This window comes from Hyaena hyaena, unplaced genomic scaffold (genome assembly GCF_003009895.1).
Source record: "Hyaena hyaena isolate Hyena2069 unplaced genomic scaffold, ASM300989v1 scaffold_652, whole genome shotgun sequence".
NCBI lineage: Eukaryota > Metazoa > Chordata > Mammalia > Carnivora > Hyaenidae > Hyaena > Hyaena hyaena.
In genome coordinates, this window is record NW_024081284.1 from 591,067 (window position 1) to 597,410 (window position 6,344).

The following is a 6,344-nucleotide window of genomic DNA, read 5'->3' on the forward strand; positions in this document are numbered from 1 at the left end:
TGCTGGTTTATTGACAATAGGCATGTCTTAGAGGTAACAGCATTGCAATCCCACCTGTGTTTAGTAATCAGCCAAGTTCGTGAGGTCTTTGTTACAGACTCTGGCACCTAGAAAAATAACCCACGATGATGACTGATGCTCATGTCTAATGAAGTGCTTATAGGTAATCTAAACATAATTGTTAACAATAAGTAAATTAAGTAGATGTAAGTAACATAAAAAGGTTTTAGGTACATTTTTAAAACAGCTTCTCCCAAATTTTTTATAACCTAAAATGTTAAAGTTTTGCTAAGTTCAATTTATTCACTATCCAGATCATTTTCTAGGAAGATAAAATACAGAAACATTATTACATACAGATTTATCCACTTTTTCTTCCTTTTGTGGAGGATTATAGCTATTTTGGTCTAGTACTAAGCATGTTTTATCCCACACTATTTTCCATGGAAAACCACATGTTTCTAGAAGTTATAAAGCAAAGAATAAGATGCTAAGGTAAAAGACAGTTCATTATTGCATATTTCTTAATTTTCATGAGAAATTAAAAGATGTTAAGAGTTAAAAAACTAATATATGTGATTAAAACTACTAGAAATAAAAGGGAAAGGAATTTTATGTGTGATCAGGACTAAGACTGGAATGAGTTTAATTAAGTAAATGAGTTTTACTTTCTTAACTAAAATTAGTACAAAATTAGAATGCAGTTTTCTCTTTTGTTAAAAGGACAAAGTTTTCTTGGACAAGTGGTCCGCTCTTGTTAAGAGATTATGGAAGGTTTTTCTTTACTTTTTTCAGTAATCTGCCTAGAAGAAATAAAGATTTTGTGTCTCATCAAAGTAATTTCCTGTGTTTCATGATCAGGTCTTTTGGTACCTAAGAAAGCTAAATCTTCTCTTTCAAAAGAGGTTAAGTTTAGGAGCTCGTGGATGCCTCAGTTGGGTAAGCACCGACTTCAGCTCAGGTGATGATCTCACGGTTTGTGGATTTGAATCCCATGTTGGGCTCTGTGCTGCCAGCTCAGAGCCTGGAGCCTGCTTCAGATTCTGTGTCTCCCTCTCTCTTTGCCCCTCCTCTGCTCACACTGTCTCTCTCTCTCTCTCAAAATAAATAAATAAACATTAAAAAATTTTTTAAGCTACGTTTTTTTTTAAATTTTCTATATTTGACTATGAAACCAGTGTTACTACGGTAACTGGATAACTAAGTATTACTTCACTTAGTATTTGACTAAGTGTTCTAAAACCTGTTGATATTTTCTGACAACCTTCCAAAAAGCAAATCCTAAATGAATTCCTGTTGACCTCAAATTAACATTGGGATTTTTCTGGAGCGACCTTGGAAAATCACACCAAAAAAGAATTCTCCCTCCTTAGACAAGAGGGTTGTTAAACTAATCAAGCTTGAGACATTAAATTACAAGTATTGTCAAATAGTAATACTAAGCTCTATTTATGTTATATTTGTGTAAGTGTTCTGAAAATTTTATGAAATCCTGAAGTCTGATGTATCTTTTTCTGTTGTTTTAGAGAAAGAGAGAATGAGTAGGGTACAGGGGCAGAGGGAGAGAAAGAGAATCGTAAGCAGGCTCCACGCTTAGGTGCATTGTGCAACTTGGGGCTCGGTCCCACAACCCTGGGATCAAGATGCACATCCAACTGAGCCACCCAGGCACCCCAAGTCTGATGTATCTTAGTATAATGTTATCAGTCATAAATTAGTTATTATCTTAAAATGTTGTACGTCACAGAAGAAAACAAATTTCCTTGTCAATTCCATTATAAGGAAATCAATCATATCTCAACTTTTTTTAAAAGTCTTGTAATTTATTTATGACACTATTATTCTATTCTGATACTTTTTTATTTCTAGTTAGACAATGATTTTTTTATTACTTGAGCACATAAAAACATTTATGCAACCAGGGCAGAGGCTGAGGATGACTCCTATTTCTAACTAGGGCAGAGGACTCATTTGGTCTGACAATACCGAGCCAACCTGTGACCACGGCTCTCGATCAGAATCAGTTGTAATTTAGCATCCTTATCCCTTCTGTTCCTCTCAAGATGCTTTCCAACAGCAACAGCTTTCTTAATCAAATGGTGGAGATCCTCAGGAAGATGAGGAGCGAGTCCTTTGGACATAAGAATTCTCAAGATTTTATGGTCACAAAAGGTCCTTGAGTCTCTCCGGATCACACGGATTTGTGAGGGAGTTGGGCCCTTGGCCAGTTTGTAGGGGCTGCTCCTTCAGGTAGTCAGACGTCAGCTGCAGCCGGGCAGGGACACCACAGTGGTAAGTAAGGCAGCAGGGACTGGGAAACGCCCTTCCCAGGAGTGAGCACGCGACCCATGATGGTGGCGGTCGGTCAGGCAGTGAAAAAGTACTCTGATCTTTCGCGAAGGTGTTCCTGCCAGAGTATTTCACCTTGAAGGACATTCAAGGAAAGGGCTTTGGACAAGTAGAGGTTCCCAACAACCAAAGTTAAAAATATCTTAAAGCAGAATTGGATAAAAATTTCCAGAACTGATGGGAAAAAAAGCAGATTCAAGCAGAACAAGAATTAATTACACAGGACAATGAGCTGAGGAGGATGATTAGGATTTTTAGGACTTCCTGTTTGAAACGGTGCTGTCTTTCCAGAATCAAAGAAACCTTTTCTCTGAAGCTACCTACATGTCTCTTCACCTGTAGAACGCATGTAATTGGTACATTCCACTTGACTGATGAAAGACCCCACTGAAAGTGTCACCTTTTTAAGCCAAGGGGCTTGCTCAGAGATCTTATGTGACTTTCAGCACAGACCTCTCCTTGTTCGGCTCAAAGATAACCAGGGCTCTCCTATTATCAAGCATGACTCTGGCCAGAAAGCCAAAGGGTTTTTGCTGGGCAGGCATTTTCAGCAGCAGATGCTGCAGCATGTTCAAACGTTAAGGTGATGTTCCGGCTCACAGCTCCATCTGCACTTCTTCCTGGCCAGAGAAACAGCGATCTACCAATGGAAGCAAATTCTGAATTATGAATGCCTCACGGTCAACCTTTTTATGTCAATGATATAAACTCAGGGATGCTGACCCGTGACATGTCTCAGTCTGTGTGTGAACAGTCACGGGCAACGTTAGATCACCCAAGGGGTGTTGCCAACCACCCAGGCATTCATGGGCCCAGGGAGAGTGGTAACAGCTCCAGACAACGATGAGGGCCCGACCGCTCCTGCTGAGGTGCTTCAGGGAACAGACTCCTTCATGGGGATTGTTACATTTGCCCGTTCAAGCCAGTGGTCAGTTTGGGTTTCAGTGCATCCAGCCTGAAAAAAAAATGTTCTAAGACTGAAGTTACCCACATTCGCAGTGGCCTGGGAGGTACGCATGGCGGCGTTATCCTTCTGAATCAGTGTCGGAGCACAGAAAAGAAAGCAAGGAAGAGAGGGTTTTCGCTTCAGTGAAAGTGTGAAGTGTAGATGTGGCCTGTTGGGAGGAGGCAGCCGATCTCCGTATCCGCTGCTTCCCTTCCTCAGCAAGCCGACTTGGAAGTCTCTGGGGCGTTTAGAGGGCCACATGTCAGGCACAGCTGTGCCATATGCATCCAAAGTGCAAGCCCCTGAGCTTCAGTGAGGACGACTTGGTCTAGGACCTTTACGGGAGATTCAAGAGTGATCTTTGTTCTCAGTGGTTTCAAATCAAGGCAGGAGAAAATTGGAAATGGTAGTTTGGTGAATCCTAGCCAGATATTTGAGGAAACTAGAAGAATTCAGGATCAAATCCAATTTACAGGTACATAACAAAACCTCAGAGACAATGAACAGGACTAGAGTCTAATGCCTACACAAGTCAAACAGAATTTTTCTCTCTATAATCGCACCTATTTTTCTTTTTCCAGGATTATGAAACTATTTATTTTGTTGACAAGTATTGGATGTTAAGATAGTCCCTAAGCATGACTTGAATATCCAGTTTTGTAAGTTTCCTATTTAGCCTGGAGGGCTATGAGGGTCAGATTCTTTTTTTTTTTTTCCCGAATAGTTTATTGTCAAATTAGTTTCCACATAACACTCAGTGCTCATCCCCACAAGTGCCCTCTTCCATGCCCATCCCTCCTCCCCCCACACCCATCAGTCCTCAGTTTTTGTCAGCATTCAAGAATCTCTCATGGTTTGCCTTTCTCCCTTTCCCCCACCATTTCCCCCCTTCTCCCCCTCGTTCCTCAGTTACATTCCTCCTAATCCTCCTATACGTGCAAACATATGATATTTGTCCTTCTCTGCCTGACTTATTTCACTCAGCATAACACCCTCAAGGTCCATCCATGTTGCTACACAGGCCAGATTTCATTCTTTCTCATTGCCATGTAGTATTCCATGGTATAGATAAACCACATCTTCTGGATCCATTCATCTGTTGATGGACACTTAGGCTCTTTCCATGTTTTAGCTATTGTGGAGAGTGCTGTTATGAACATTGGGGTCCATGTGCCCCTATGCATCAGCATTTCTGTATCCCTTGGGTAAATTCCTAGCAGTGCTATTGCTGGGTCATAGGGGAGTTCTATTGTTAGTTTCCTGAGGAACCTCCACACTGTTTTCCAGAGGGGCTGCACCAGTTTACATTCCCACCAACAGTGTAGGAGGGTGCCCGTGTCTCCACATCCTCGCCAGCATCTAGAGTTCTCTGATGTGCTCATTTTAGCCACTCTGACTGGCGTGAGGTGGTATCTCAGCGTGGTTTTGATTTGTATTTCCCTGATGAGGAGGGATGCTGAGCATCGTTTCATGTGTCTGTTGGCCATCTGGATGTCCTCTTTGGAGAAGAATCACACCTATTTCTTTACCAAAGGTAATCATAGAAAAACTAATTTGTTTGCATTAAACTTGGCTGAATTATTTAACTAAGTGTAGCAAGAACAGTGATCGAACATAAAAGTTCTTTTTAAATTGTTTTGTTGGGTGCCTGGGTGGCTCAGTCAGTTAAGCGTCTGACTTCGACTCAGGTCATGATCTCACGGTTCCTGGGTTCGAGCCCTGCGTTGAGCTCTGTGCTGACAGCTCAGAGCCTGGAGCCTGCTTCGAATTATGTGTCTCCCTCTCTCTCTGCCCCTTCCCCACTCATGCTCTGTCTCTCTCTAAAGTAAATAAACATTTAAAAAAAAAATTTTTTTTAAATAATTTAAAAAAATTGTTTTGTTGATACCTTTTAACTTTAAAACAAGGTACCAGATGGATGTTCTTTTCACCAAAGGGCTTTATTGGCTCTGTAAGGTCAATACCAGTTCTCTAAGACTATCTGGTCCTATCTGAGTCTACGCACATCTCTTTCAAATATGATAATCCTGTCAAAGCCTGGGTAACATAACCAGTGCTGTCACCTGTGTCCTATTACAAGAACAGACCTCATGCAAACTTTGTCCTTGTAACAGAGAAAACCAAATTCTAATTCTGTACCAGGTTAGTTTTGATAAAGTTTTTTTAACTTGTTTAAATGTATTCTAATCTTAACCATCCCTGTCCACGCATAAAATCCCTTTCAGAGATTCCTTTTCCACAAACCTTTGACAACTTTTTTTCCCCTCAACAAAAATGCATCTCCATTTCTCATACTGTCTTTTACTGGAAAGATACATCCTAGTTTCTTCATACAGAGATGTTTCCTTTATTATTTCTAGTAGCTTTAAAAATATAGTAGTGTGTTTAGCCATCAACACCTTGGTTTTTAGTGAAAATAAAGAAGTAAACAACTATGAAATGTGTATTATATTAACATCCTGTGGCGTGGCAAAAATTTTTAAATCCTTTTTACTATTTCTAGAAATATATGCTTTCTCATAGTGAAGTTTTCAGTGAAAGGACGTTTACTAAGGGACCCATTTATCCTCGGCTCCTCTGCAGAAGGAAGCCTGTGTTTAGTAAATAATGTGTTAGTATTTTACCTTATTTGGAAATTATCTAGATAATTAATGACTATCCTTTATATAATTTTTTATTTTTTAATGCTTTACTTATTATTGAGACAGAAACAAAGCATGAGCAGGGGAGGGGCAGAGAGAGAGAAAGACACAAAATAGGAAGCAGCTCCACAATCTGAGCTGTCAGCACAGAGCCCGATGCAGGGCTCAAACCCATGAACTGTGAGATCATGACCTGAGCTGAAGTCGGGACGCACAACCAACTGAGCCACCCAGGTGCCCTTCCATTATATAATTTAACATAGCAAACCTTTAAAGTTTTAGGTTACCAAAAAGATCTGGGGAAACTTTTTAAAAATTTCACCTAAAGACTTTTTTATTCTATTTACTTGCTTTTTTTTTTTTTTTTTTACACATTTATTTATTTTTGAGAGACAGAGTGAGACAGA

At 40.0% G+C, this 6,344-nt stretch overlaps 1 pseudogene; it reads right to left on the reverse strand.

Annotated features, from left to right (window-relative positions):
• Positions 1-1,910: 1,910 nt before the first annotated feature.
• LOC120219840 lies at positions 1,911-2,350 on the reverse strand (annotated as a pseudogene).
• Positions 2,351-6,344: the final 3,994 nt, after the last annotated feature.